Consider the following 27724-nt stretch of genomic DNA (forward strand, 5'->3'; position numbering starts at 1 on the left):
ATTCGCATTCGGTTCTTATCCCAACACACACAAAATCATACTTTTCGGTCGAAAGCAGCCGCTTTTTTTTTTATTGACAATTCGTCACGTTAGCGCGAACGCAATCCTGAGATCCAAAACTTATGAGCCGGAAGGACGCGCTTCGTGTATTTTTTTTTTTTGGAGATTTATGAATTTATTTATTAACATTACATCGTTACAAGCTAACAACTTTACAACATAAAACACGAACAGAATTGTAATTGTATGCACTTCCTTCCGCAATCCGACGTGCCAGCAGAGCGACTGCCGAATTAGCGGGCGCGCCGCCGTGTGTGTGAGACGCGCAACTTCTCGTTGCACCTCCTGTCATCCGCTTGGCGCGTGCAGCCTTCGACACTCGCGGAAGACGCATCTTGTCCCTGGTGTCCAGCGCAGGAGGGCTGGCGCGCGGCCGACCGGCGTAAGGCCTGTGCGGGGTGTGGCAGAGTCTTGTTGGAGGGCGCCACTGCTGGCGATGTGAGCTTCCTCGCCTCGCCTCGCCTCGCCTCGCCTCGCCTCAGACGAGGTGTTTGCGTAATTTGCAGTGCATTCGCACCTTTCCTATCCCTGTCCCTGTCCCCGTCCCGACTTGTCCCGACTTTGCTCGACTGCCGCTCGCTGCCGCTCGGGTCGTGGCCCATATAACAGCGCAAGCACAAGAAACGTCTGCAGGAGATGACGAGACGAGACGAGTCGACTAAGGAATAAATTTATAATTACATATCGAAGTAGGAATTGTACACCGCTACACAACAACAGGCGCTGACGTATTTCAGAACACATCTGCCGATTCGTACTGTTTTGTCGTTTTCAAAGACTTCCTGGCGAACTTGGTTAGCACATTCTCCCTCAAACTGAGATATTTACTGCAATTTCGCACCTTATGGTCATTACAGTAGATTAAAATGCTTAAGCAAGAATCTTTGTCACAACAGAACGGTGGTATGGAAAGAGGGCGGTATAAAAAAAAAAGTAAATGAAAGGGAGCCAACAGCACGTGGTGTTCCCAGGTGGTCACCCATCCAAGTACTAACCACGCCCGATGTTGTTTAACTTCGGTGATCGGACGAGAACCGGTGTATTCAACATGGTATGGCCGTTGGCGCCCATGTAATGTAGGCGCATGGAAGAATTCGCATTCGGTTCTTATCCCAACACACACAAAATCATACTTTTCGGTCGAAAGCAGCCGCATTTTTTTTTATTGACAATTCGTCACGTTAGCGCGAACGCAATCCTGAGATCCAAAACTTATGAGCCGGAAGGACGCGCTTCGTGTATTTTTTTTTTTTTGGAGATTTATGAATTTATTTATTAACATTACATCGTTACAAGCTAACAACTTTACAACATAAAACACGAACAGAATTGTAATTGTATGCACTTCCTTCCGCAATCCGACGTGCCAGCAGAGCGACTGCCGAATTAGCGGGCGCGCCGCCGTGTGTGTGAGACGCGCAACTTCTCGTTGCACCTCCTGTCATCCGCTTGGCGCGTGCAGCCTTCGACACTCGCGGAAGACGCATCTTGTCCCTGGTGTCCAGCGCAGGAGGGCTGGCGCGCGGCCGACCGGCGTAAGGCCTGTGCGGGGTGTGGCAGAGTCTTGTTGGAGGGCGCCACTGCTGGCGATGTGAGCTTCCTCGCCTCGCCTCGCCTCGCCTCGCCTCGCCTCAGACGAGGTGTTTGCGTAATTTGCAGTGCATTCGCACCTTTCCTATCCCTGTCCCTGTCCCCGTCCCGACTTGTCCCGACTTTGCTCGACTGCCGCTCGCTGCCGCTCGGGTCGTGGCCCATATAACAGCGCAAGCACAAGAAACGTCTGCAGGAGATGACGAGACGAGACGAGTCGACTAAGGAATAAATTTATAATTACATATCGAAGTAGGAATTGTACACCGCTACACAACAACAGGCGCTGACGTATTTCAGAACACATCTGCCGATTCGTACTGTTTTGTCGTTTTCAAAGACTTCCTGGCGAACTTGGTTAGCACATTCTCCCTCAAACTGAGATATTTACTGCAATTTCGCACCTTATGGTCATTACAGTAGATTAAAATGCTTAAGCAAGAATCTTTGTCACAACAGAACGGTGGTATGGAAAGAGGGCGGTATAAAAAAAAAAGTAAATGAAAGGGAGCCAACAGCACGTGGTGTTCCCAGGTGGTCACCCATCCAAGTACTAACCACGCCCGATGTTGTTTAACTTCGGTGATCGGACGAGAACCGGTGTATTCAACATGGTATGGCCGTTGGCGCCCATGTAATGTAGGCGCATGGAAGAATTCGCATTCGGTTCTTATCCCAACACACACAAAATCATACTTTTCGGTCGAAAGCAGCCGCTTTTTTTTTTATTGACAATTCGTCACGTTAGCGCGAACGCAATCCTGAGATCCAAAACTTATGAGCCGGAAGGACGCGCTTCGTGTATTTTTTTTTTTTGGAGATTTATGAATTTATTTATTAACATTACATCGTTACAAGCTAACAACTTTACAACATAAAACACGAACAGAATTGTAATTGTATGCACTTCCTTCCGCAATCCGACGTGCCAGCAGAGCGACTGCCGAATTAGCGGGCGCGCCGCCGTGTGTGTGAGACGCGCAACTTCTCGTTGCACCTCCTGTCATCCGCTTGGCGCGTGCAGCCTTCGACACTCGCGGAAGACGCATCTTGTCCCTGGTGTCCAGCGCAGGAGGGCTGGCGCGCGGCCGACCGGCGTAAGGCCTGTGCGGGGTGTGGCAGAGTCTTGTTGGAGGGCGCCACTGCTGGCGATGTGAGCTTCCTCGCCTCGCCTCGCCTCGCCTCAGACGAGGTGTTTGCGTAATTTGCAGTGCATTCGCACCTTTCCTATCCCTGTCCCTGTCCCCGTCCCGACTTGTCCCGACTTTGCTCGACTGCCGCTCGCTGCCGCTCGGGTCGTGGCCCATATAACAGCGCAAGCACAAGAAACGTCTGCAGGAGATGACGAGACGAGACGAGTCGACTAAGGAATAAATTTATAATTACATATCGAAGTAGGAATTGTACACCGCTACACAACAACAGGCGCTGACGTATTTCAGAACACATCTGCCGATTCGTACTGTTTTGTCGTTTTCAAAGACTTCCTGGCGAACTTGGTTAGCACATTCTCCCTCAAACTGAGATATTTACTGCAATTTCGCACCTTATGGTCATTACAGTAGATTAAAATGCTTAAGCAAGAATCTTTGTCACAACAGAACGGTGGTATGGAAAGAGGGCGGTATAAAAAAAAAAGTAAATGAAAGGGAGCCAACAGCACGTGGTGTTCCCAGGTGGTCACCCATCCAAGTACTAACCACGCCCGATGTTGTTTAACTTCGGTGATCGGACGAGAACCGGTGTATTCAACATGGTATGGCCGTTGGCGCCCATGTAATGTAGGCGCATGGAAGAATTCGCATTCGGTTCTTATCCCAACACACACAAAATCATACTTTTCGGTCGAAAGCAGCCGCATTTTTTTTTATTGACAATTCGTCACGTTAGCGCGAACGCAATCCTGAGATCCAAAACTTATGAGCCGGAAGGACGCGCTTCGTGTATTTTTTTTTTTTGGAGATTTATGAATTTATTTATTAACATTACATCGTTACAAGCTAACAACTTTACAACATAAAACACGAACAGAATTGTAATTGTATGCACTTCCTTCCGCAATCCGACGTGCCAGCAGAGCGACTGCCGAATTAGCGGGCGCGCCGCCGTGTGTGTGAGACGCGCAACTTCTCGTTGCACCTCCTGTCATCCGCTTGGCGCGTGCAGCCTTCGACACTCGCGGAAGACGCATCTTGTCCCTGGTGTCCAGCGCAGGAGGGCTGGCGCGCGGCCGACCGGCGTAAGGCCTGTGCGGGGTGTGGCAGAGTCTTGTTGGAGGGCGCCACTGCTGGCGATGTGAGCTTCCTCGCCTCGCCTCGCCTCGCCTCGCCTCGCCTCAGACGAGGTGTTTGCGTAATTTGCAGTGCATTCGCACCTTTCCTATCCCTGTCCCTGTCCCCGTCCCGACTTGTCCCGACTTTGCTCGACTGCCGCTCGCTGCCGCTCGGGTCGTGGCCCATATAACAGCGCAAGCACAAGAAACGTCTGCAGGAGATGACGAGACGAGACGAGTCGACTAAGGAATAAATTTATAATTACATATCGAAGTAGGAATTGTACACCGCTACACAACAACAGGCGCTGACGTATTTCAGAACACATCTGCCGATTCGTACTGTTTTGTCGTTTTCAAAGACTTCCTGGCGAACTTGGTTAGCACATTCTCCCTCAAACTGAGATATTTACTGCAATTTCGCACCTTATGGTCATTACAGTAGATTAAAATGCTTAAGCAAGAATCTTTGTCACAACAGAACGGTGGTATGGAAAGAGGGCGGTATAAAAAAAAAAGTAAATGAAAGGGAGCCAACAGCACGTGGTGTTCCCAGGTGGTCACCCATCCAAGTACTAACCACGCCCGATGTTGTTTAACTTCGGTGATCGGACGAGAACCGGTGTATTCAACATGGTATGGCCGTTGGCGCCCATGTAATGTAGGCGCATGGAAGAATTCGCATTCGGTTCTTATCCCAACACACACAAAATCATACTTTTCGGTCGAAAGCAGCCGCATTTTTTTTTATTGACAATTCGTCACGTTAGCGCGAACGCAATCCTGAGATCCAAAACTTATGAGCCGGAAGGACGCGCTTCGTGTATTTTTTTTTTTTGGAGATTTATGAATTTATTTATTAACATTACATCGTTACAAGCTAACAACTTTACAACATAAAACACGAACAGAATTGTAATTGTATGCACTTCCTTCCGCAATCCGACGTGCCAGCAGAGCGACTGCCGAATTAGCGGGCGCGCCGCCGTGTGTGTGAGACGCGCAACTTCTCGTTGCACCTCCTGTCATCCGCTTGGCGCGTGCAGCCTTCGACACTCGCGGAAGACGCATCTTGTCCCTGGTGTCCAGCGCAGGAGGGCTGGCGCGCGGCCGACCGGCGTAAGGCCTGTGCGGGGTGTGGCAGAGTCTTGTTGGAGGGCGCCACTGCTGGCGATGTGAGCTTCCTCGCCTCGCCTCGCCTCGCCTCGCCTCGCCTCAGACGAGGTGTTTGCGTAATTTGCAGTGCATTCGCACCTTTCCTATCCCTGTCCCTGTCCCCGTCCCGACTTGTCCCGACTTTGCTCGACTGCCGCTCGCTGCCGCTCGGGTCGTGGCCCATATAACAGCGCAAGCACAAGAAACGTCTGCAGGAGATGACGAGACGAGACGAGTCGACTAAGGAATAAATTTATAATTACATATCGAAGTAGGAATTGTACACCGCTACACAACAACAGGCGCTGACGTATTTCAGAACACATCTGCCGATTCGTACTGTTTTGTCGTTTTCAAAGACTTCCTGGCGAACTTGGTTAGCACATTCTCCCTCAAACTGAGATATTTACTGCAATTTCGCACCTTATGGTCATTACAGTAGATTAAAATGCTTAAGCAAGAATCTTTGTCACAACAGAACGGTGGTATGGAAAGAGGGCGGTATAAAAAAAAAAGTAAATGAAAGGGAGCCAACAGCACGTGGTGTTCCCAGGTGGTCACCCATCCAAGTACTAACCACGCCCGATGTTGTTTAACTTCGGTGATCGGACGAGAACCGGTGTATTCAACATGGTATGGCCGTTGGCGCCCATGTAATGTAGGCGCATGGAAGAATTCGCATTCGGTTCTTATCCCAACACACACAAAATCATACTTTTCGGTCGAAAGCAGCCGCATTTTTTTTTATTGACAATTCGTCACGTTAGCGCGAACGCAATCCTGAGATCCAAAACTTATGAGCCGGAAGGACGCGCTTCGTGTATTTTTTTTTTTTTGGAGATTTATGAATTTATTTATTAACATTACATCGTTACAAGCTAACAACTTTACAACATAAAACACGAACAGAATTGTAATTGTATGCACTTCCTTCCGCAATCCGACGTGCCAGCAGAGCGACTGCCGAATTAGCGGGCGCGCCGCCGTGTGTGTGAGACGCGCAACTTCTCGTTGCACCTCCTGTCATCCGCTTGGCGCGTGCAGCCTTCGACACTCGCGGAAGACGCATCTTGTCCCTGGTGTCCAGCGCAGGAGGGCTGGCGCGCGGCCGACCGGCGTAAGGCCTGTGCGGGGTGTGGCAGAGTCTTGTTGGAGGGCGCCACTGCTGGCGATGTGAGCTTCCTCGCCTCGCCTCGCCTCGCCTCGCCTCGCCTCAGACGAGGTGTTTGCGTAATTTGCAGTGCATTCGCACCTTTCCTATCCCTGTCCCTGTCCCCGTCCCGACTTGTCCCGACTTTGCTCGACTGCCGCTCGCTGCCGCTCGGGTCGTGGCCCATATAACAGCGCAAGCACAAGAAACGTCTGCAGGAGATGACGAGACGAGACGAGTCGACTAAGGAATAAATTTATAATTACATATCGAAGTAGGAATTGTACACCGCTACACAACAACAGGCGCTGACGTATTTCAGAACACATCTGCCGATTCGTACTGTTTTGTCGTTTTCAAAGACTTCCTGGCGAACTTGGTTAGCACATTCTCCCTCAAACTGAGATATTTACTGCAATTTCGCACCTTATGGTCATTACAGTAGATTAAAATGCTTAAGCAAGAATCTTTGTCACAACAGAACGGTGGTATGGAAAGAGGGCGGTATAAAAAAAAAAGTAAATGAAAGGGAGCCAACAGCACGTGGTGTTCCCAGGTGGTCACCCATCCAAGTACTAACCACGCCCGATGTTGTTTAACTTCGGTGATCGGACGAGAACCGGTGTATTCAACATGGTATGGCCGTTGGCGCCCATGTAATGTAGGCGCATGGAAGAATTCGCATTCGGTTCTTATCCCAACACACACAAAATCATACTTTTCGGTCGAAAGCAGCCGCATTTTTTTTTATTGACAATTCGTCACGTTAGCGCGAACGCAATCCTGAGATCCAAAACTTATGAGCCGGAAGGACGCGCTTCGTGTATTTTTTTTTTTTGGAGATTTATGAATTTATTTATTAACATTACATCGTTACAAGCTAACAACTTTACAACATAAAACACGAACAGAATTGTAATTGTATGCACTTCCTTCCGCAATCCGACGTGCCAGCAGAGCGACTGCCGAATTAGCGGGCGCGCCGCCGTGTGTGTGAGACGCGCAACTTCTCGTTGCACCTCCTGTCATCCGCTTGGCGCGTGCAGCCTTCGACACTCGCGGAAGACGCATCTTGTCCCTGGTGTCCAGCGCAGGAGGGCTGGCGCGCGGCCGACCGGCGTAAGGCCTGTGCGGGGTGTGGCAGAGTCTTGTTGGAGGGCGCCACTGCTGGCGATGTGAGCTTCCTCGCCTCGCCTCGCCTCGCCTCGCCTCGCCTCAGACGAGGTGTTTGCGTAATTTGCAGTGCATTCGCACCTTTCCTATCCCTGTCCCTGTCCCCGTCCCGACTTGTCCCGACTTTGCTCGACTGCCGCTCGCTGCCGCTCGGGTCGTGGCCCATATAACAGCGCAAGCACAAGAAACGTCTGCAGGAGATGACGAGACGAGACGAGTCGACTAAGGAATAAATTTATAATTACATATCGAAGTAGGAATTGTACACCGCTACACAACAACAGGCGCTGACGTATTTCAGAACACATCTGCCGATTCGTACTGTTTTGTCGTTTTCAAAGACTTCCTGGCGAACTTGGTTAGCACATTCTCCCTCAAACTGAGATATTTACTGCAATTTCGCACCTTATGGTCATTACAGTAGATTAAAATGCTTAAGCAAGAATCTTTGTCACAACAGAACGGTGGTATGGAAAGAGGGCGGTATAAAAAAAAAAGTAAATGAAAGGGAGCCAACAGCACGTGGTGTTCCCAGGTGGTCACCCATCCAAGTACTAACCACGCCCGATGTTGTTTAACTTCGGTGATCGGACGAGAACCGGTGTATTCAACATGGTATGGCCGTTGGCGCCCATGTAATGTAGGCGCATGGAAGAATTCGCATTCGGTTCTTATCCCAACACACACAAAATCATACTTTTCGGTCGAAAGCAGCCGCATTTTTTTTTATTGACAATTCGTCACGTTAGCGCGAACGCAATCCTGAGATCCAAAACTTATGAGCCGGAAGGACGCGCTTCGTGTATTTTTTTTTTTTGGAGATTTATGAATTTATTTATTAACATTACATCGTTACAAGCTAACAACTTTACAACATAAAACACGAACAGAATTGTAATTGTATGCACTTCCTTCCGCAATCCGACGTGCCAGCAGAGCGACTGCCGAATTAGCGGGCGCGCCGCCGTGTGTGTGAGACGCGCAACTTCTCGTTGCACCTCCTGTCATCCGCTTGGCGCGTGCAGCCTTCGACACTCGCGGAAGACGCATCTTGTCCCTGGTGTCCAGCGCAGGAGGGCTGGCGCGCGGCCGACCGGCGTAAGGCCTGTGCGGGGTGTGGCAGAGTCTTGTTGGAGGGCGCCACTGCTGGCGATGTGAGCTTCCTCGCCTCGCCTCGCCTCGCCTCGCCTCGCCTCAGACGAGGTGTTTGCGTAATTTGCAGTGCATTCGCACCTTTCCTATCCCTGTCCCTGTCCCCGTCCCGACTTGTCCCGACTTTGCTCGACTGCCGCTCGCTGCCGCTCGGGTCGTGGCCCATATAACAGCGCAAGCACAAGAAACGTCTGCAGGAGATGACGAGACGAGACGAGTCGACTAAGGAATAAATTTATAATTACATATCGAAGTAGGAATTGTACACCGCTACACAACAACAGGCGCTGACGTATTTCAGAACACATCTGCCGATTCGTACTGTTTTGTCGTTTTCAAAGACTTCCTGGCGAACTTGGTTAGCACATTCTCCCTCAAACTGAGATATTTACTGCAATTTCGCACCTTATGGTCATTACAGTAGATTAAAATGCTTAAGCAAGAATCTTTGTCACAACAGAACGGTGGTATGGAAAGAGGGCGGTATAAAAAAAAAAGTAAATGAAAGGGAGCCAACAGCACGTGGTGTTCCCAGGTGGTCACCCATCCAAGTACTAACCACGCCCGATGTTGTTTAACTTCGGTGATCGGACGAGAACTTTTTTTTTTTTTTTTTTATTATATATATATATTTTTCTTTTTTTTTTTTTTTTTTTTTATTTTTACTTTCTTGGAAGATCAGGCCAGGGTGGCTACGGAGGCAAAGCAGGCAGGGGTCGCAATCCGAGGCCTGGCCACAGTGTCTCCGGCGCCCTCCCAACCCGAGAAACGTGGAATAACGGAATGTAAGGAAGGAGTCACGAAGACGCAAAACACAAATAAAAACCATGCTCGGAGAACAATGACCACAAGTCGGCAGCGGTAGCCCACCGCCGCCAGAGAAAAGCAAAGAAAGGGACTCTCAAAAAACAACCACACTAAACATTGCCAAATATGTCTGGCGCACGGGAATGGCGAAGTCGACGCAATTCCGGCAGCAGCAAACATATTTCGTCGTCTCGAGAAGCTTGATAAGCTTGATTTCCGTGCCCAGAAGGCAACCATTACAAACACAAAATATCTGGAAGCACCGTTCCAAAGTTCAGGGACAAGTCAACGACGGTCCAGAAATAGTCACAAAAATGAAGTAAGTGTCAGCAATAGGGAACAAACGTCAAATCCAGGAGAGAAGACTAATTAGGGAGAATCCTAAGAACAACCGTTCACAATGGCGGGAGGAAAGTCGAGCCGGTGAGACAAATTGACTGTCAGACATCAAGAAAATAGATACATATACATCATTCCGCATGTCCCGCCAAAAGGTACAGTGGAAATGGAAGTACATAATCATGGCAGGAGAGAAATATTTAAAGTGGTAAAGGCGGTCCGTAAAGCGACATCTAAAAATCGGGCATAATGGGAAACACACTTCGGATTCTGTTTCTCCCGTCCATAATAGTCCCAAAGATATGTCAAGAACTGCAAGCGATCCGTGAGTCGGAGAGAGAAAATCGCATGTGCGGCATGTGCGGCAATCCACACGGTAGCGTTTCTCTTGGTGGCAGGATACGGCCGCCAGTCGGGAACCAGGATATACAAGGGCTGCACGGCACGCGGGGTAGTCCTATTAATCAACGCCAACATCGCACAGGTGGCATCCCACACCTCTTTAAATTGGGGGCACACAAATCGGTGTTCGATCGTGTCTTCAGCCGCGCACCGCCCACAGAGGCCACTCGGGAGGAGATTTATCGCGTGGAGTTTCGCATTCGTGGCAACGGTGCGATTCACAACTTTATACCAGGTGTCCCGAACATCGGATGTCAACAATGGACTGGAGATATTGGACCACACCGTCCGCCAATCGTATTGCGGCAGCCGCAACTCCCATTTGTTAGTCGGCGGAGTTCCACGGAGGGCCTCTGCGATCGCGCGGACGTTACCCCGGCGTCGGTCGTCACCTATCAGATAGCTTGTGTGGAGGAAATACTGGCGAACGAAATTCAATTGATACGGGATAGCCTGTACAGAGACAGGCGCGCGGAGAGAAGCTGGGCGGTAAAGGTCGAAGAGTGCAGACGTGGGGCACTGCCCAGCAGTGGCGATCACACAGTTGGTCCGGCGGAGCAAAAGAGCAGCACACTTGGAAGGAAAATCGACCATACCTAGGCCGCCTCTGTCCGGCGGGAGCACACAAATATTGTAGGCGACTTTAAAGATTTCGCCTCGCCAGACCAGCCAAGAGACAGCATGCTTGATAGCCCGTTCGATCTCCTTCGGCACCGGCAAAACTTGAGCCAAGTACCAGGCCTTGGCCAACATCTGGGTATTAACAACCGAAACCCTCTCCAGCAATGATAAATTTCGTTTGGCGGCAGCCTGAGTCGCCGCCCGAACAGAATATAACACCGCGCGCCAATTTAACACCGTCATTCGTTGTACATTTGGAGTCATCTGGATCCCGAGAATCTTATGTCGCAACTGTACGGTATACCAATCACGACGGACATCTCTCATGGTCACAGTAAGCGGCAGTAAGATGGACTTACGGGGGTTGACAACCGCACCCGATGCCGTTTCAAACTGTTGAAGGAGGAGACGGAGCGCATCAATATCGTCGGGGCGTTGGATAAAAACCCCCAAATCATCAGCATACGCCCGACAGACAAGCGAACCCGCACCAAACGGGACACCGTGGCAAACAGCCGTTAATTTGCGGAGTAGAGGATCCAAGGCTAAGACGAATAAGCCCATGGAAAGTGGGCACCCTTGGCGGACGGACCTGTTCAGCCTGAGGACATCACTGGCCTGACCATGAAAAAGGATTCGGGAAGTAGCCGATTTCAAAAGGTTGGATATCACATTCGTGAATTGTAAACCAAACCCGAACTTAGACATAACCCGCCGCAAGTACTCGTGACTGATTCTGTCGAACGCGTTGTGAAAATCAATGGAGAGTATCGCAGCTCGGCCGCCACGGCTGGATGCGGCATAAGCGATACATTCACGATACGCGAGGACAGCATCATAAATATTCCGTCCAGGTACGGCACACGATTGAGATGGGCTAATGACGGACTTCAACGCCGGCCGCAGACGGTGTGAAAAGCAGCGCGCGACGATTTTATAATCGGCGTTTAATAAAGTAATCGGCCGTAAAGTCACCACACTTGGGGTGCCAGTTGTTTTCGGGACGAGGACGATGAGCCCCTCTAAAAATTCGTCCGGCACATCGAGGCCGTTATGGATTTCATTGACCATGGCAACGAAAATATCAGTTAAAAGGCCGGAAAATTTAACATAAAATTCGACAGGAATTCCGTCATTGCCAGGGGCTTTTCCCTTCGGGCTAGCCTTAATAGCGGCAGAAACATCATCAGCTGTAAAACGCTCATTTAAAAGAAGTCTATCCTGAGGCGTTATAATGGAAGGCAGATCACGTAAAAATGTCTGCAAGGAGGCGTCATTCAAAGGTTGAAATTGAAAGAGACGAGAATAGTGATCGTAAATTTCGTCCCGAATCACCCGTCGATCGGAAGTCTTAAGGCCGTCACGCGTAATCCAGTCCGTAAATAAAAGTTTTTCACGCCGCAGACGGGCTCGTCGTAAATGATACAAGGAAAGTGGTTCCTTCAACGTAGGATCGAAAGGCCTGCTACGGACTACAGAGCCCTGTGCCTGGCGATACAGATGGTTTAAAATCTTCGCTTTAATCTTCCGTAACGTGGGAAGTAGCTCAGGGCGGTCGGTAACCCGAGTAATTAAATCCCGTAAACAATCGCGATAAAAATCGACCGTCATCATGTCCCAATGGGCCTTGTCACGACAATAATTGATGAGCAAACTACGAATGGCCGGTTTAGCGTGACGGAGCCACCAATCGACAGTAGAACTCGCCTGCGGGCGGCGCTGAAGAAGTTGGCGCCACAACAAATGCACCTGTTCGACAAGACTGACGTCATCCAAAACACTAACATTGAATTTCCAATAGGAGCGCGTACGTTCCGGGCGAACGTACGGGACATTAAAAGCACACAAATAACCACAATGATCCGAAAAAGCGACGGGAGCAACTTCTGCCTGCAAGATGGAAGCAGTAAGATCCGGCGAGATATAAATTCTGTCCAATCTGCTATGCCCAGTAGGATAAAAATAAGTAAAACCTGCAGCAGTCGGACTAAAACGAAGCCACGTGTCCTTAAATTTGTAAATGTCAACTAAATTTTGCAGTGCAAGACACTTATTCGCCGTCGGCTCCTGGTCGGCATCACGCAAAACACAATTAAAATCGCCACCGAAGATGATCCGACGGTGGTTTCGATGGAAAAGCTGACATACATCATGAGCGAAAAAGGTATTCCTCAGACGTTTATTGTCAGTTCCAGAGGGGGCATACACGTTAACAAAAAATATGTCGCAGATGACACACGCCAACCCTCGTCCATCCGGTAAAATTGCTATGTTGTTATACTCTAAACCGGGCGTGATTAAAATCGCCGTACCAAAGCCTACTTCCGGATCAATATTAAGAATAACATTAAACGCAGTAAGATGCGGGACAACGTCAGCTGTAAGTTCTTGAAGGAAAATCACATCACAACAAGCAGATTGCAAAAAGTATAAAAGGGCGTCAATTTTACGGGCACTGCGGATTCGATTGACATTAAGTGTCAGGACGCGTAACTGGTGGAAGGCACGCGTCAGGGTGGACTCTTGAACTTAAGCAAGACTAGAAAAAATTATCCTCCTCCACATCTTCAGACCACTGCATGGTGTCCGAAGGAACAGGTGGGGCATCCGGGACGGCCCGGGAAGCGGGGGTGGCGGGCACCGACACAGGTGGACCGTGCACGAAAGGTGCGTCGCGACGCTCTTGGACCAAGGAATCCGTTAGTCCCTCAACGGCCTGTTCAAAGGAAACGCCGTCGCCCTCAGTGGGCGCCGTTTTCGAACGTTTCTTAGACCGCCTACGCTTTGGTTTGGGATCGGCAGGGGCGGACTGGGTGGAAACTTGGGACACCTCACTTTCTGCGCTGCTAGCATCCGCCTCGCCAGAAGTGGACAGGCCCGGTTGTGACTGCAATTTCCGCTTGTCTGTCGGTGGGGCGGGGACGGAAATCGGCCGGGGAGACTCGACCAACATTTCCGAAGACTCCCCAACAGGCACGTCCGGAACACTTACGGCTGGCAAATCAGCAATACTGACCTCACGAGGGGTGAGTTCGGCAGGTAAACTTTGTTCCGACACAACCGGGGGCACGACTACTGTCGGCGGAGTCACAGTATCGGACACAGCAGCCACAGCCGCAGGAGCGGCAGAAGCCTGTCGGTCGGTCGGGGCGACTGAGGGGGGTCCAACCAACGCGCCTGCATACGTAGTGTTGTCAACAGCTTCGCGCGGCAGCTGTGCCGGCCTGCGTAAAGTGCAGGTTTGTCGCAAATGATCTGTTTTGCCACACACTGAGCACGTCTGCGGCTGCCCACTATAGCTAAGGAAAGCTCGCGTGCCAGCAATGATCAGATACGAGGGTATATGTTTCTTTAAATCTACACGTACTGTCCGAACACCACTCAAAACCCGGTACCTAAAACCTGCAGGCCACACATCATTCTCCACACTTAGAACGGTGCCAAATTCGCCAAGTTTACGAGCAATGGCCTCATTGGGGCACTCAAAGGGAACATTATAAACCTTCACATTTCGAATGCCGAAGCCTGCCGGCAGTATCAAAACATCAGACAAAGTACCGTCCACGTGCTTAAATTTCTTAACGCCACCACTTGCAGTAACTAGCTTATCGACACAATCCGCGTTCGGAAGTTTCAAAAAGACAGAGTTTTGAATAAAATCGAGCTGAATGCCGACCAAATCAGATTCGGGAATACGCAATTCGGAAAATATCCATTCGTGAACATCAAAAGGAGACGGTCTAGCCGCGTTCCTATCAAAAACACACTGTACGGAGTTAGCACGATTCATAATAAAGCGTCAATAAACTTACAGGAACTAGTAGAGAAGAGAGAACGCTGCGAGGCGCAGCACCAAACACGCGACGAAGACACCGCCTGCAGCACACGAAGGTGGCAGCAGGCACGAGCCGAACACACGTCCGGGCTGGCGCGCGGCCGACCGGCGTATGGCCTGTGCGGGGTGTGGCAGAGTGTTGTTGGAGGGCGCCACTGCTGGCGATGTGAGCTTCTTCGCCTCGCCTCGCCTCGCCTCGCCTCGCCTCAGACGAGGTGTTTGCGTAATTTGCAGTGCATTCGCACCATTCCTGTCCCTGTCCCCGTCCCGACTTGTCCCGACTTTGCTCGACTGCCGCTCGCTGCCGCTCGGGTCGTGGCCCATATAACAGCGCAAGCACAAGAAACGTCTGCAGGAGATGAGGAGACGAGACGAGACGACTAAAGAATAAATTTATAATTACATATCGAAGTGGGAATTGTACACCGCTACACAACAACAGGCGCTGACGTATTTCAGAACATATCTGCCGATTCGTACTGTTTTGTCGTTTTCAAAGACTTCCTGGCGAACTTGGTTAGCACAATCTCCCTCAAACTGAGATATTTACTGCAATTTCGCACCTTATGGTCATTACAGTAGATTAAAATGCTTAAGCAAGAATCTTTGTCACAACAGAACGGTGGTATGGAAAGAAGGCGGTATAAAAAAAAAAAAAAGTAAATGAAAGGGAGCCAACAGCACGTGGTGTTCCCAGGTGGTCACCCATCCAAGTACTAACCACGCCCGATGTTGCTTAACTTCGGTTATCGGACGAGAACCGGTGTACTCAACATGGTATGGCCGTTGGCGCCCATATAATGTAGGCGCATGGCAGAATTCGCATTCGGTTCTTATCCCAACACACACAAAATCATACTTTTCGGTCGAAAGCAGCCGCATTCTTTTTTATTGACAATTCGTCACGTTAGCGCGAACGCATTCCTGAGTTCCAAAACTTATGAGCCGGAAGGACGCGCTTCGTGTATTTTTGTTGTTGTTGTGAGATTTATAAATTTATTTATTAACATTACACCGTTACAAGCTAACAACTTTACAACATAAAACACGAACAGAATTGCAATTGTAAGCACTTCCTTCCGCAATCCGACGTGCCAGCAGAGCGACTGCCGAATTAGCGGGCGCGCCGCCGTGTGTGTGAGACGCGCAGCTTCTCGTTGCACCTCCTGTCATCCGCTTGGCGCGTGCAGCCTTCGACACTCGCGGAAGACGCATCTTGTCCCTGGTGTCCAGCGCAGGAGGGCTGGCGCGCGGCCGACCGGCGTATGGCCTGTGCGGGGTGTGGCAGAGTGTTGTTGGAGGGCGCCACTGCTGGCGATGTGAGCTTCTTCGCCTCGCCTCGCCTCGCCTCGCCTCGCCTCAGACGAGGTGTTTGCGTAATTTGCAGTGCATTCGCACCATTCCTGTCCCTGTCCCCGTCCCGACTTGTCCCGACTTTGCTCGACTGCCGCTCGCTGCCGCTCGGGTCGTGGCCCATATAACAGCGCAAGCACAAGAAACGTCTGCAGGAGATGAGGAGACGAGACGAGACGACTAAAGAATAAATTTATAATTACATATCGAAGTGGGAATTGTACACCGCTACACAACAACAGGCGCTGACGTATTTCAGAACATATCTGCCGATTCGTACTGTTTTGTCGTTTTCAAAGACTTCCTGGCGAACTTGGTTAGCACAATCTCCCTCAAACTGAGATATTTACTGCAATTTCGCACCTTATGGTCATTACAGTAGATTAAAATGCTTAAGCAAGAATCTTTGTCACAACAGAACGGTGGTATGGAAAGAAGGCGGTATAAAAAAAAAAAAAAGTAAATGAAAGGGAGCCAACAGCACGTGGTGTTCCCAGGTGGTCACCCATCCAAGTACTAACCACGCCCGATGTTGCTTAACTTCGGTTATCGGACGAGAACCGGTGTACTCAACATGGTATGGCCGTTGGCGCCCATATAATGTAGGCGCATGGCAGAATTCGCATTCGGTTCTTATCCCAACACACACAAAATCATACTTTTCGGTCGAAAGCAGCCGCATTCTTTTTTATTGACAATTCGTCACGTTAGCGCGAACGCATTCCTGAGTTCCAAAACTTATGAGCCGGAAGGACGCGCTTCGTGTATTTTTGTTGTTGTTGTGAGATTTATAAATTTATTTATTAACATTACACCGTTACAAGCTAACAACTTTACAACATAAAACACGAACAGAATTGCAATTGTAAGCACTTCCTTCCGCAATCCGACGTGCCAGCAGAGCGACTGCCGAATTAGCGGGCGCGCCGCCGTGTGTGTGAGACGCGCAGCTTCTCGTTGCACCTCCTGTCATCCGCTTGGCGCGTGCAGCCTTCGACACTCGCGGAAGACGCATCTTGTCCCTGGTGTCCAGCGCAGGAGGGCTGGCGCGCGGCCGACCGGCGTATGGCCTGTGCGGGGTGTGGCAGAGTGTTGTTGGAGGGCGCCACTGCTGGCGATGTGAGCTTCTTCGCCTCGCCTCGCCTCGCCTCGCCTCGCCTCAGACGAGGTGTTTGCGTAATTTGCAGTGCATTCGCACCATTCCTGTCCCTGTCCCCGTCCCGACTTGTCCCGACTTTGCTCGACTGCCGCTCGCTGCCGCTCGGGTCGTGGCCCATATAACAGCGCAAGCACAAGAAACGTCTGCAGGAGATGAGGAGACGAGACGAGACGACTAAAGAATAAATTTATAATTACATATCGAAGTGGGAATTGTACACCGCTACACAACAACAGGCGCTGACGTATTTCAGAACATATCTGCCGATTCGTACTGTTTTGTCGTTTTCAAAGACTTCCTGGCGAACTTGGTTAGCACAATCTCCCTCAAACTGAGATATTTACTGCAATTTCGCACCTTATGGTCATTACAGTAGATTAAAATGCTTAAGCAAGAATCTTTGTCACAACAGAACGGTGGTATGGAAAGAAGGCGGTATAAAAAAAAAAAAAAGTAAATGAAAGGGAGCCAACAGCACGTGGTGTTCCCAGGTGGTCACCCATCCAAGTACTAACCACGCCCGATGTTGCTTAACTTCGGTTATCGGACGAGAACCGGTGTACTCAACATGGTATGGCCGTTGGCGCCCATATAATGTAGGCGCATGGCAGAATTCGCATTCGGTTCTTATCCCAACACACACAAAATCATACTTTTCGGTCGAAAGCAGCCGCATTCTTTTTTATTGACAATTCGTCACGTTAGCGCGAACGCATTCCTGAGTTCCAAAACTTATGAGCCGGAAGGACGCGCTTCGTGTATTTTTGTTGTTGTTGTGAGATTTATAAATTTATTTATTAACATTACACCGTTACAAGCTAACAACTTTACAACATAAAACACGAACAGAATTGCAATTGTAAGCACTTCCTTCCGCAATCCGACGTGCCAGCAGAGCGACTGCCGAATTAGCGGGCGCGCCGCCGTGTGTGTGAGACGCGCAGCTTCTCGTTGCACCTCCTGTCATCCGCTTGGCGCGTGCAGCCTTCGACACTCGCGGAAGACGCATCTTGTCCCTGGTGTCCAGCGCAGGAGGGCTGGCGCGCGGCCGACCGGCGTATGGCCTGTGCGGGGTGTGGCAGAGTGTTGTTGGAGGGCGCCACTGCTGGCGATGTGAGCTTCTTCGCCTCGCCTCGCCTCGCCTCGCCTCGCCTCAGACGAGGTGTTTGCGTAATTTGCAGTGCATTCGCACCATTCCTGTCCCTGTCCCCGTCCCGACTTGTCCCGACTTTGCTCGACTGCCGCTCGCTGCCGCTCGGGTCGTGGCCCATATAACAGCGCAAGCACAAGAAACGTCTGCAGGAGATGAGGAGACGAGACGAGACGACTAAAGAATAAATTTATAATTACATATCGAAGTGGGAATTGTACACCGCTACACAACAACAGGCGCTGACGTATTTCAGAACATATCTGCCGATTCGTACTGTTTTGTCGTTTTCAAAGACTTCCTGGCGAACTTGGTTAGCACAATCTCCCTCAAACTGAGATATTTACTGCAATTTCGCACCTTATGGTCATTACAGTAGATTAAAATGCTTAAGCAAGAATCTTTGTCACAACAGAACGGTGGTATGGAAAGAAGGCGGTATAAAAAAAAAAAAAAGTAAATGAAAGGGAGCCAACAGCACGTGGTGTTCCCAGGTGGTCACCCATCCAAGTACTAACCACGCCCGATGTTGCTTAACTTCGGTTATCGGACGAGAACCGGTGTACTCAACATGGTATGGCCGTTGGCGCCCATATAATGTAGGCGCATGGCAGAATTCGCATTCGGTTCTTATCCCAACACACACAAAATCATACTTTTCGGTCGAAAGCAGCCGCATTCTTTTTTATTGACAATTCGTCACGTTAGCGCGAACGCATTCCTGAGTTCCAAAACTTATGAGCCGGAAGGACGCGCTTCGTGTATTTTTGTTGTTGTTGTGAGATTTATAAATTTATTTATTAACATTACACCGTTACAAGCTAACAACTTTACAACATAAAACACGAACAGAATTGCAATTGTAAGCACTTCCTTCCGCAATCCGACGTGCCAGCAGAGCGACTGCCGAATTAGCGGGCGCGCCGCCGTGTGTGTGAGACGCGCAGCTTCTCGTTGCACCTCCTGTCATCCGCTTGGCGCGTGCAGCCTTCGACACTCGCGGAAGACGCATCTTGTCCCTGGTGTCCAGCGCAGGAGGGCTGGCGCGCGGCCGACCGGCGTATGGCCTGTGCGGGGTGTGGCAGAGTGTTGTTGGAGGGCGCCACTGCTGGCGATGTGAGCTTCTTCGCCTCGCCTCGCCTCGCCTCGCCTCGCCTCAGACGAGGTGTTTGCGTAATTTGCAGTGCATTCGCACCATTCCTGTCCCTGTCCCCGTCCCGACTTGTCCCGACTTTGCTCGACTGCCGCTCGCTGCCGCTCGGGTCGTGGCCCATATAACAGCGCAAGCACAAGAAACGTCTGCAGGAGATGAGGAGACGAGACGAGACGACTAAAGAATAAATTTATAATTACATATCGAAGTGGGAATTGTACACCGCTACACAACAACAGGCGCTGACGTATTTCAGAACATATCTGCCGATTCGTACTGTTTTGTCGTTTTCAAAGACTTCCTGGCGAACTTGGTTAGCACAATCTCCCTCAAACTGAGATATTTACTGCAATTTCGCACCTTATGGTCATTACAGTAGATTAAAATGCTTAAGCAAGAATCTTTGTCACAACAGAACGGTGGTATGGAAAGAAGGCGGTATAAAAAAAAAAAAAAGTAAATGAAAGGGAGCCAACAGCACGTGGTGTTCCCAGGTGGTCACCCATCCAAGTACTAACCACGCCCGATGTTGCTTAACTTCGGTTATCGGACGAGAACCGGTGTACTCAACATGGTATGGCCGTTGGCGCCCATATAATGTAGGCGCATGGCAGAATTCGCATTCGGTTCTTATCCCAACACACACAAAATCATACTTTTCGGTCGAAAGCAGCCGCATTCTTTTTTATTGACAATTCGTCACGTTAGCGCGAACGCATTCCTGAGTTCCAAAACTTATGAGCCGGAAGGACGCGCTTCGTGTATTTTTGTTGTTGTTGTGAGATTTATAAATTTATTTATTAACATTACACCGTTACAAGCTAACAACTTTACAACATAAAACACGAACAGAATTGCAATTGTAAGCACTTCCTTCCGCAATCCGACGTGCCAGCAGAGCGACTGCCGAATTAGCGGGCGCGCCGCCGTGTGTGTGAGACGCGCAGCTTCTCGTTGCACCTCCTGTCATCCGCTTGGCGCGTGCAGCCTTCGACACTCGCGGAAGACGCATCTTGTCCCTGGTGTCCAGCGCAGGAGGGCTGGCGCGCGGCCGACCGGCGTATGGCCTGTGCGGGGTGTGGCAGAGTGTTGTTGGAGGGCGCCACTGCTGGCGATGTGAGCTTCTTCGCCTCGCCTCGCCTCGCCTCGCCTCGCCTCAGACGAGGTGTTTGCGTAATTTGCAGTGCATTCGCACCATTCCTGTCCCTGTCCCCGTCCCGACTTGTCCCGACTTTGCTCGACTGCCGCTCGCTGCCGCTCGGGTCGTGGCCCATATAACAGCGCAAGCACAAGAAACGTCTGCAGGAGATGAGGAGACGAGACGAGACGACTAAAGAATAAATTTATAATTACATATCGAAGTGGGAATTGTACACCGCTACACAACAACAGGCGCTGACGTATTTCAGAACATATCTGCCGATTCGTACTGTTTTGTCGTTTTCAAAGACTTCCTGGCGAACTTGGTTAGCACAATCTCCCTCAAACTGAGATATTTACTGCAATTTCGCACCTTATGGTCATTACAGTAGATTAAAATGCTTAAGCAAGAATCTTTGTCACAACAGAACGGTGGTATGGAAAGAAGGCGGTATAAAAAAAAAAAAAAGTAAATGAAAGGGAGCCAACAGCACGTGGTGTTCCCAGGTGGTCACCCATCCAAGTACTAACCACGCCCGATGTTGCTTAACTTCGGTTATCGGACGAGAACCGGTGTACTCAACATGGTATGGCCGTTGGCGCCCATATAATGTAGGCGCATGGCAGAATTCGCATTCGGTTCTTATCCCAACACACACAAAATCATACTTTTCGGTCGAAAGCAGCCGCATTCTTTTTTATTGACAATTCGTCACGTTAGCGCGAACGCATTCCTGAGTTCCAAAACTTATGAGCCGGAAGGACGCGCTTCGTGTATTTTTGTTGTTGTTGTGAGATTTATAAATTTATTTATTAACATTACACCGTTACAAGCTAACAACTTTACAACATAAAACACGAACAGAATTGCAATTGTAAGCACTTCCTTCCGCAATCCGACGTGCCAGCAGAGCGACTGCCGAATTAGCGGGCGCGCCGCCGTGTGTGTGAGACGCGCAGCTTCTCGTTGCACCTCCTGTCATCCGCTTGGCGCGTGCAGCCTTCGACACTCGCGGAAGACGCATCTTGTCCCTGGTGTCCAGCGCAGGAGGGCTGGCGCGCGGCCGACCGGCGTATGGCCTGTGCGGGGTGTGGCAGAGTGTTGTTGGAGGGCGCCACTGCTGGCGATGTGAGCTTCTTCGCCTCGCCTCGCCTCGCCTCGCCTCGCCTCAGACGAGGTGTTTGCGTAATTTGCAGTGCATTCGCACCATTCCTGTCCCTGTCCCCGTCCCGACTTGTCCCGACTTTGCTCGACTGCCGCTCGCTGCCGCTCGGGTCGTGGCCCATATAACAGCGCAAGCACAAGAAACGTCTGCAGGAGATGAGGAGACGAGACGAGACGACTAAAGAATAAATTTATAATTACATATCGAAGTGGGAATTGTACACCGCTACACAACAACAGGCGCTGACGTATTTCAGAACATATCTGCCGATTCGTACTGTTTTGTCGTTTTCAAAGACTTCCTGGCGAACTTGGTTAGCACAATCTCCCTCAAACTGAGATATTTACTGCAATTTCGCACCTTATGGTCATTACAGTAGATTAAAATGCTTAAGCAAGAATCTTTGTCACAACAGAACGGTGGTATGGAAAGAAGGCGGTATAAAAAAAAAAAAAAGTAAATGAAAGGGAGCCAACAGCACGTGGTGTTCCCAGGTGGTCACCCATCCAAGTACTAACCACGCCCGATGTTGCTTAACTTCGGTTATCGGACGAGAACCGGTGTACTCAACATGGTATGGCCGTTGGCGCCCATATAATGTAGGCGCATGGCAGAATTCGCATTCGGTTCTTATCCCAACACACACAAAATCATACTTTTCGGTCGAAAGCAGCCGCATTCTTTTTTATTGACAATTCGTCACGTTAGCGCGAACGCATTCCTGAGTTCCAAAACTTATGAGCCGGAAGGACGCGCTTCGTGTATTTTTGTTGTTGTTGTGAGATTTATAAATTTATTTATTAACATTACACCGTTACAAGCTAACAACTTTACAACATAAAACACGAACAGAATTGCAATTGTAAGCACTTCCTTCCGCAATCCGACGTGCCAGCAGAGCGACTGCCGAATTAGCGGGCGCGCCGCCGTGTGTGTGAGACGCGCAGCTTCTCGTTGCACCTCCTGTCATCCGCTTGGCGCGTGCAGCCTTCGACACTCGCGGAAGACGCATCTTGTCCCTGGTGTCCAGCGCAGGAGGGCTGGCGCGCGGCCGACCGGCGTATGGCCTGTGCGGGGTGTGGCAGAGTGTTGTTGGAGGGCGCCACTGCTGGCGATGTGAGCTTCTTCGCCTCGCCTCGCCTCGCCTCGCCTCAGACGAGGTGTTTGCGTAATTTGCAGTGCATTCGCACCATTCCTGTCCCTGTCCCCGTCCCGACTTGTCCCGACTTTGCTCGACTGCCGCTCGCTGCCGCTCGGGTCGTGGCCCATATAACAGCGCAAGCACAAGAAACGTCTGCAGGAGATGAGGAGACGAGACGAGACGACTAAAGAATAAATTTATAATTACATATCGAAGTGGGAATTGTACACCGCTACACAACAACAGGCGCTGACGTATTTCAGAACATATCTGCCGATTCGTACTGTTTTGTCGTTTTCAAAGACTTCCTGGCGAACTTGGTTAGCACAATCTCCCTCAAACTGAGATATTTACTGCAATTTCGCACCTTATGGTCATTACAGTAGATTAAAATGCTTAAGCAAGAATCTTTGTCACAACAGAACGGTGGTATGGAAAGAAGGCGGTATAAAAAAAAAAAAAAGTAAATGAAAGGGAGCCAACAGCACGTGGTGTTCCCAGGTGGTCACCCATCCAAGTACTAACCACGCCCGATGTTGCTTAACTTCGGTTATCGGGCGAGAACCGGTGTACTCAACATGGTATGGCCGTTGGCGCCCATATAATGTAGGCGCATGGCAGAATTCGCATTCGGTTCTTATCCCAACACACACAAAATCATACTTTTCGGTCGAAAGCAGCCGCATTCTTTTTTATTGACAATTCGTCACGTTAGCGCGAACGCATTCCTGAGTTCCAAAACTTATGAGCCGGAAGGACGCGCTTCGTGTATTTTTGTTGTTGTTGTGAGATTTATAAATTTATTTATTAACATTACACCGTTACAAGCTAACAACTTTACAACATAAAACACGAACAGAATTGCAATTGTAAGCACTTCCTTCCGCAATCCGACGTGCCAGCAGAGCGACTGCCGAATTAGCGGGCGCGCCGCCGTGTGTGTGAGACGCGCAGCTTCTCGTTGCACCTCCTGTCATCCGCTTGGCGCGTGCAGCCTTCGACACTCGCGGAAGACGCATCTTGTCCCTGGTGTCCAGCGCAGGAGGGCTGGCGCGCGGCCGACCGGCGTATGGCCTGTGCGGGGTGTGGCAGAGTGTTGTTGGAGGGCGCCACTGCTGGCGATGTGAGCTTCTTCGCCTCGCCTCGCCTCGCCTCGCCTCGCCTCAGACGAGGTGTTTGCGTAATTTGCAGTGCATTCGCACCATTCCTGTCCCTGTCCCCGTCCCGACTTGTCCCGACTTTGCTCGACTGCCGCTCGCTGCCGCTCGGGTCGTGGCCCATATAACAGCGCAAGCACAAGAAACGTCTGCAGGAGATGAGGAGACGAGACGAGACGACTAAAGAATAAATTTATAATTACATATCGAAGTGGGAATTGTACACCGCTACACAACAACAGGCGCTGACGTATTTCAGAACATATCTGCCGATTCGTACTGTTTTGTCGTTTTCAAAGACTTCCTGGCGAACTTGGTTAGCACAATCTCCCTCAAACTGAGATATTTACTGCAATTTCGCACCTTATGGTCATTACAGTAGATTAAAATGCTTAAGCAAGAATCTTTGTCACAACAGAACGGTGGTATGGAAAGAAGGCGGTATAAAAAAAAAAAAAAGTAAATGAAAGGGAGCCAACAGCACGTGGTGTTCCCAGGTGGTCACCCATCCAAGTACTAACCACGCCCGATGTTGCTTAACTTCGGTTATCGGACGAGAACCGGTGTACTCAACATGGTATGGCCGTTGGCGCCCATATAATGTAGGCGCATGGCAGAATTCGCATTCGGTTCTTATCCCAACACACACAAAATCATACTTTTCGGTCGAAAGCAGCCGCATTCTTTTTTATTGACAATTCGTCACGTTAGCGCGAACGCATTCCTGAGTTCCAAAACTTATGAGCCGGAAGGACGCGCTTCGTGTATTTTTGTTGTTGTTGTGAGATTTATAAATTTATTTATTAACATTACACCGTTACAAGCTAACAACTTTACAACATAAAACACGAACAGAATTGCAATTGTAAGCACTTCCTTCCGCAATCCGACGTGCCAGCAGAGCGACTGCCGAATTAGCGGGCGCGCCGCCGTGTGTGTGAGACGCGCAGCTTCTCGTTGCACCTCCTGTCATCCGCTTGGCGCGTGCAGCCTTCGACACTCGCGGAAGACGCATCTTGTCCCTGGTGTCCAGCGCAGGAGGGCTGGCGCGCGGCCGACCGGCGTATGGCCTGTGCGGGGTGTGGCAGAGTGTTGTTGGAGGGCGCCACTGCTGGCGATGTGAGCTTCTTCGCCTCGCCTCGCCTCGCCTCGCCTCAGACGAGGTGTTTGCGTAATTTGCAGTGCATTCGCACCATTCCTGTCCCTGTCCCCGTCCCGACTTGTCCCGACTTTGCTCGACTGCCGCTCGCTGCCGCTCGGGTCGTGGCCCATATAACAGCGCAAGCACAAGAAACGTCTGCAGGAGATGAGGAGACGAGACGAGACGACTAAAGAATAAATTTATAATTACATATCGAAGTGGGAATTGTACACCGCTACACAACAACAGGCGCTGACGTATTTCAGAACATATCTGCCGATTCGTACTGTTTTGTCGTTTTCAAAGACTTCCTGGCGAACTTGGTTAGCACAATCTCCCTCAAACTGAGATATTTACTGCAATTTCGCACCTTATGGTCATTACAGTAGATTAAAATGCTTAAGCAAGAATCTTTGTCACAACAGAACGGTGGTATGGAAAGAAGGCGGTATAAAAAAAAAAAAAAGTAAATGAAAGGGAGCCAACAGCACGTGGTGTTCCCAGGTGGTCACCCATCCAAGTACTAACCACGCCCGATGTTGCTTAACTTCGGTTATCGGGCGAGAACCGGTGTACTCAACATGGTATGGCCGTTGGCGCCCATATAATGTAGGCGCATGGCAGAATTCGCATTCGGTTCTTATCCCAACACACACAAAATCATACTTTTCGGTCGAAAGCAGCCGCATTCTTTTTTATTGACAATTCGTCACGTTAGCGCGAACGCATTCCTGAGTTCCAAAACTTATGAGCCGGAAGGACGCGCTTCGTGTATTTTTGTTGTTGTTGTGAGATTTATAAATTTATTTATTAACATTACACCGTTACAAGCTAACAACTTTACAACATAAGACACGAACAGAATTGCAATTGTAAGCACTTCCTTCCGCAATCCGACGTGCCAGCAGAGCGACTGCCGAATTAGCGGGCGCGCCGCCGTGTGTGTGAGACGCGCAGCTTCTCGTTGCACCTCCTGTCATCCGCTTGGCGCGTGCAGCCTTCGACACTCGCGGAAGACGCATCTTGTCCCTGGTGTCCAGCGCAGGAGGGCTGGCGCGCGGCCGACCGGCGTATGGCCTGTGCGGGGTGTGGCAGAGTGTTGTTGGAGGGCGCCACTGCTGGCGATGTGAGCTTCTTCGCCTCGCCTCGCCTCGCCTCGCCTCAGACGAGGTGTTTGCGTAATTTGCAGTGCATTCGCACCATTCCTGTCCCTGTCCCCGTCCCGACTTGTCCCGACTTTGCTCGACTGCCGCTCGCTGCCGCTCGGGTCGTGGCCCATATAACAGCGCAAGCACAAGAAACGTCTGCAGGAGATGAGGAGACGAGACGAGACGACTAAAGAATAAATTTATAATTACATATCGAAGTGGGAATTGTACACCGCTACACAACAACAGGCGCTGACGTATTTCAGAACATATCTGCCGATTCGTACTGTTTTGTCGTTTTCAAAGACTTCCTGGCGAACTTGGTTAGCACAATCTCCCTCAAACTGAGATATTTACTGCAATTTCGCACCTTATGGTCATTACAGTAGATTAAAATGCTTAAGCAAGAATCTTTGTCACAACAGAACGGTGGTATGGAAAGAAGGCGGTATAAAAAAAAAAAAAAGTAAATGAAAGGGAGCCAACAGCACGTGGTGTTCCCAGGTGGTCACCCATCCAAGTACTAACCACGCCCGATGTTGCTTAACTTCGGTTATCGGGCGAGAACCGGTGTACTCAACATGGTATGGCCGTTGGCGCCCATATAATGTAGGCGCATGGCAGAATTCGCATTCGGTTCTTATCCCAACACACACAAAATCATACTTTTCGGTCGAAAGCAGCCGCATTCTTTTTTATTGACAATTCGTCACGTTAGCGCGAACGCATTCCTGAGTTCCAAAACTTATGAGCCGGAAGGACGCGCTTCGTGTATTTTTGTTGTTGTTGTGAGATTTATAAATTTATTTATTAACATTACACCGTTACAAGCTAACAACTTTACAACATAAAACACGAACAGAATTGCAATTGTAAGCACTTCCTTCCGCAATCCGACGTGCCAGCAGAGCGACTGCCGAATTAGCGGGCGCGCCGCCGTGTGTGTGAGACGCGCAGCTTCTCGTTGCACCTCCTGTCATCCGCTTGGCGCGTGCAGCCTTCGACACTCGCGGAAGACGCATCTTGTCCCTGGTGTCCAGCGCAGGAGGGCTGGCGCGCGGCCGACCGGCGTATGGCCTGTGCGGGGTGTGGCAGAGTGTTGTTGGAGGGCGCCACTGCTGGCGATGTGAGCTTCTTCGCCTCGCCTCGCCTCGCCTCGCCTCAGACGAGGTGTTTGCGTAATTTGCAGTGCATTCGCACCATTCCTGTCCCTGTCCCCGTCCCGACTTGTCCCGACTTTGCTCGACTGCCGCTCGCTGCCGCTCGGGTCGTGGCCCATATAACAGCGCAAGCACAAGAAACGTCTGCAGGAGATGAGGAGACGAGACGAGACGACTAAAGAATAAATTTATAATTACATATCGAAGTGGGAATTGTACACCGCTACACAACAACAGGCGCTGACGTATTTCAGAACATATCTGCCGATTCGTACTGTTTTGTCGTTTTCAAAGACTTCC

General features: G+C 50.1%; 18 non-coding genes across 18 annotated transcripts; all 18 read right to left on the bottom strand.

Annotated features, from left to right (window-relative positions):
• Positions 1–1006: 1006 nt before the first annotated feature.
• Positions 1007–1125, bottom strand: LOC124590063. Its single transcript, XR_006976299.1, has one exon. It is a non-coding gene; the product is annotated as a 5S ribosomal RNA (ribosomal RNA).
• Positions 1126–2159: 1034 nt separating this feature from the next.
• On the bottom strand, positions 2160–2278 carry LOC124590064. The gene has a single exon (XR_006976300.1). It is a non-coding gene; the product is annotated as a 5S ribosomal RNA (ribosomal RNA).
• A 1023-nt stretch (positions 2279–3301) lies between these two features.
• Positions 3302–3420, bottom strand: LOC124590065. The gene has a single exon (XR_006976301.1). It is a non-coding gene; the product is annotated as a 5S ribosomal RNA (ribosomal RNA).
• Positions 3421–4453: 1033 nt separating this feature from the next.
• LOC124590066 lies at positions 4454–4572 on the bottom strand. The gene has a single exon (XR_006976302.1). It is a non-coding gene; the product is annotated as a 5S ribosomal RNA (ribosomal RNA).
• A 1033-nt stretch (positions 4573–5605) lies between these two features.
• LOC124590068 lies at positions 5606–5724 on the bottom strand. Its single transcript, XR_006976304.1, has one exon. It is a non-coding gene; the product is annotated as a 5S ribosomal RNA (ribosomal RNA).
• A 1034-nt stretch (positions 5725–6758) lies between these two features.
• LOC124590069 lies at positions 6759–6877 on the bottom strand. The gene has a single exon (XR_006976305.1). It is a non-coding gene; the product is annotated as a 5S ribosomal RNA (ribosomal RNA).
• A 1033-nt stretch (positions 6878–7910) lies between these two features.
• On the bottom strand, positions 7911–8029 carry LOC124590070. The gene has a single exon (XR_006976306.1). It is a non-coding gene; the product is annotated as a 5S ribosomal RNA (ribosomal RNA).
• Positions 8030–15228: 7199 nt separating this feature from the next.
• LOC124590071 lies at positions 15229–15347 on the bottom strand. Its single transcript, XR_006976307.1, has one exon. It is a non-coding gene; the product is annotated as a 5S ribosomal RNA (ribosomal RNA).
• Positions 15348–16381: 1034 nt separating this feature from the next.
• LOC124590072 lies at positions 16382–16500 on the bottom strand. The gene has a single exon (XR_006976308.1). It is a non-coding gene; the product is annotated as a 5S ribosomal RNA (ribosomal RNA).
• A 1034-nt stretch (positions 16501–17534) lies between these two features.
• Positions 17535–17653, bottom strand: LOC124590073. The gene has a single exon (XR_006976309.1). It is a non-coding gene; the product is annotated as a 5S ribosomal RNA (ribosomal RNA).
• Positions 17654–18687: 1034 nt separating this feature from the next.
• LOC124590074 lies at positions 18688–18806 on the bottom strand. The gene has a single exon (XR_006976310.1). It is a non-coding gene; the product is annotated as a 5S ribosomal RNA (ribosomal RNA).
• A 1034-nt stretch (positions 18807–19840) lies between these two features.
• LOC124590075 lies at positions 19841–19959 on the bottom strand. Its single transcript, XR_006976311.1, has one exon. It is a non-coding gene; the product is annotated as a 5S ribosomal RNA (ribosomal RNA).
• Positions 19960–20993: 1034 nt separating this feature from the next.
• On the bottom strand, positions 20994–21112 carry LOC124590076. The gene has a single exon (XR_006976312.1). It is a non-coding gene; the product is annotated as a 5S ribosomal RNA (ribosomal RNA).
• A 1034-nt stretch (positions 21113–22146) lies between these two features.
• LOC124590077 lies at positions 22147–22265 on the bottom strand. Its single transcript, XR_006976313.1, has one exon. It is a non-coding gene; the product is annotated as a 5S ribosomal RNA (ribosomal RNA).
• Positions 22266–23294: 1029 nt separating this feature from the next.
• LOC124590106 lies at positions 23295–23413 on the bottom strand. Its single transcript, XR_006976340.1, has one exon. It is a non-coding gene; the product is annotated as a 5S ribosomal RNA (ribosomal RNA).
• A 1034-nt stretch (positions 23414–24447) lies between these two features.
• LOC124590079 lies at positions 24448–24566 on the bottom strand. The gene has a single exon (XR_006976315.1). It is a non-coding gene; the product is annotated as a 5S ribosomal RNA (ribosomal RNA).
• A 1029-nt stretch (positions 24567–25595) lies between these two features.
• Positions 25596–25714, bottom strand: LOC124590107. Its single transcript, XR_006976341.1, has one exon. It is a non-coding gene; the product is annotated as a 5S ribosomal RNA (ribosomal RNA).
• Positions 25715–26743: 1029 nt separating this feature from the next.
• LOC124590055 lies at positions 26744–26862 on the bottom strand. The gene has a single exon (XR_006976291.1). It is a non-coding gene; the product is annotated as a 5S ribosomal RNA (ribosomal RNA).
• Between the last annotated feature and the right edge of the window lie 862 nt (positions 26863–27724).

Source organism: Schistocerca americana, unplaced genomic scaffold, assembly GCF_021461395.2.
Source record: "Schistocerca americana isolate TAMUIC-IGC-003095 unplaced genomic scaffold, iqSchAmer2.1 HiC_scaffold_739, whole genome shotgun sequence".
In the NCBI taxonomy this organism is placed as follows: Eukaryota; Metazoa; Arthropoda; class Insecta; order Orthoptera; family Acrididae; genus Schistocerca; species Schistocerca americana.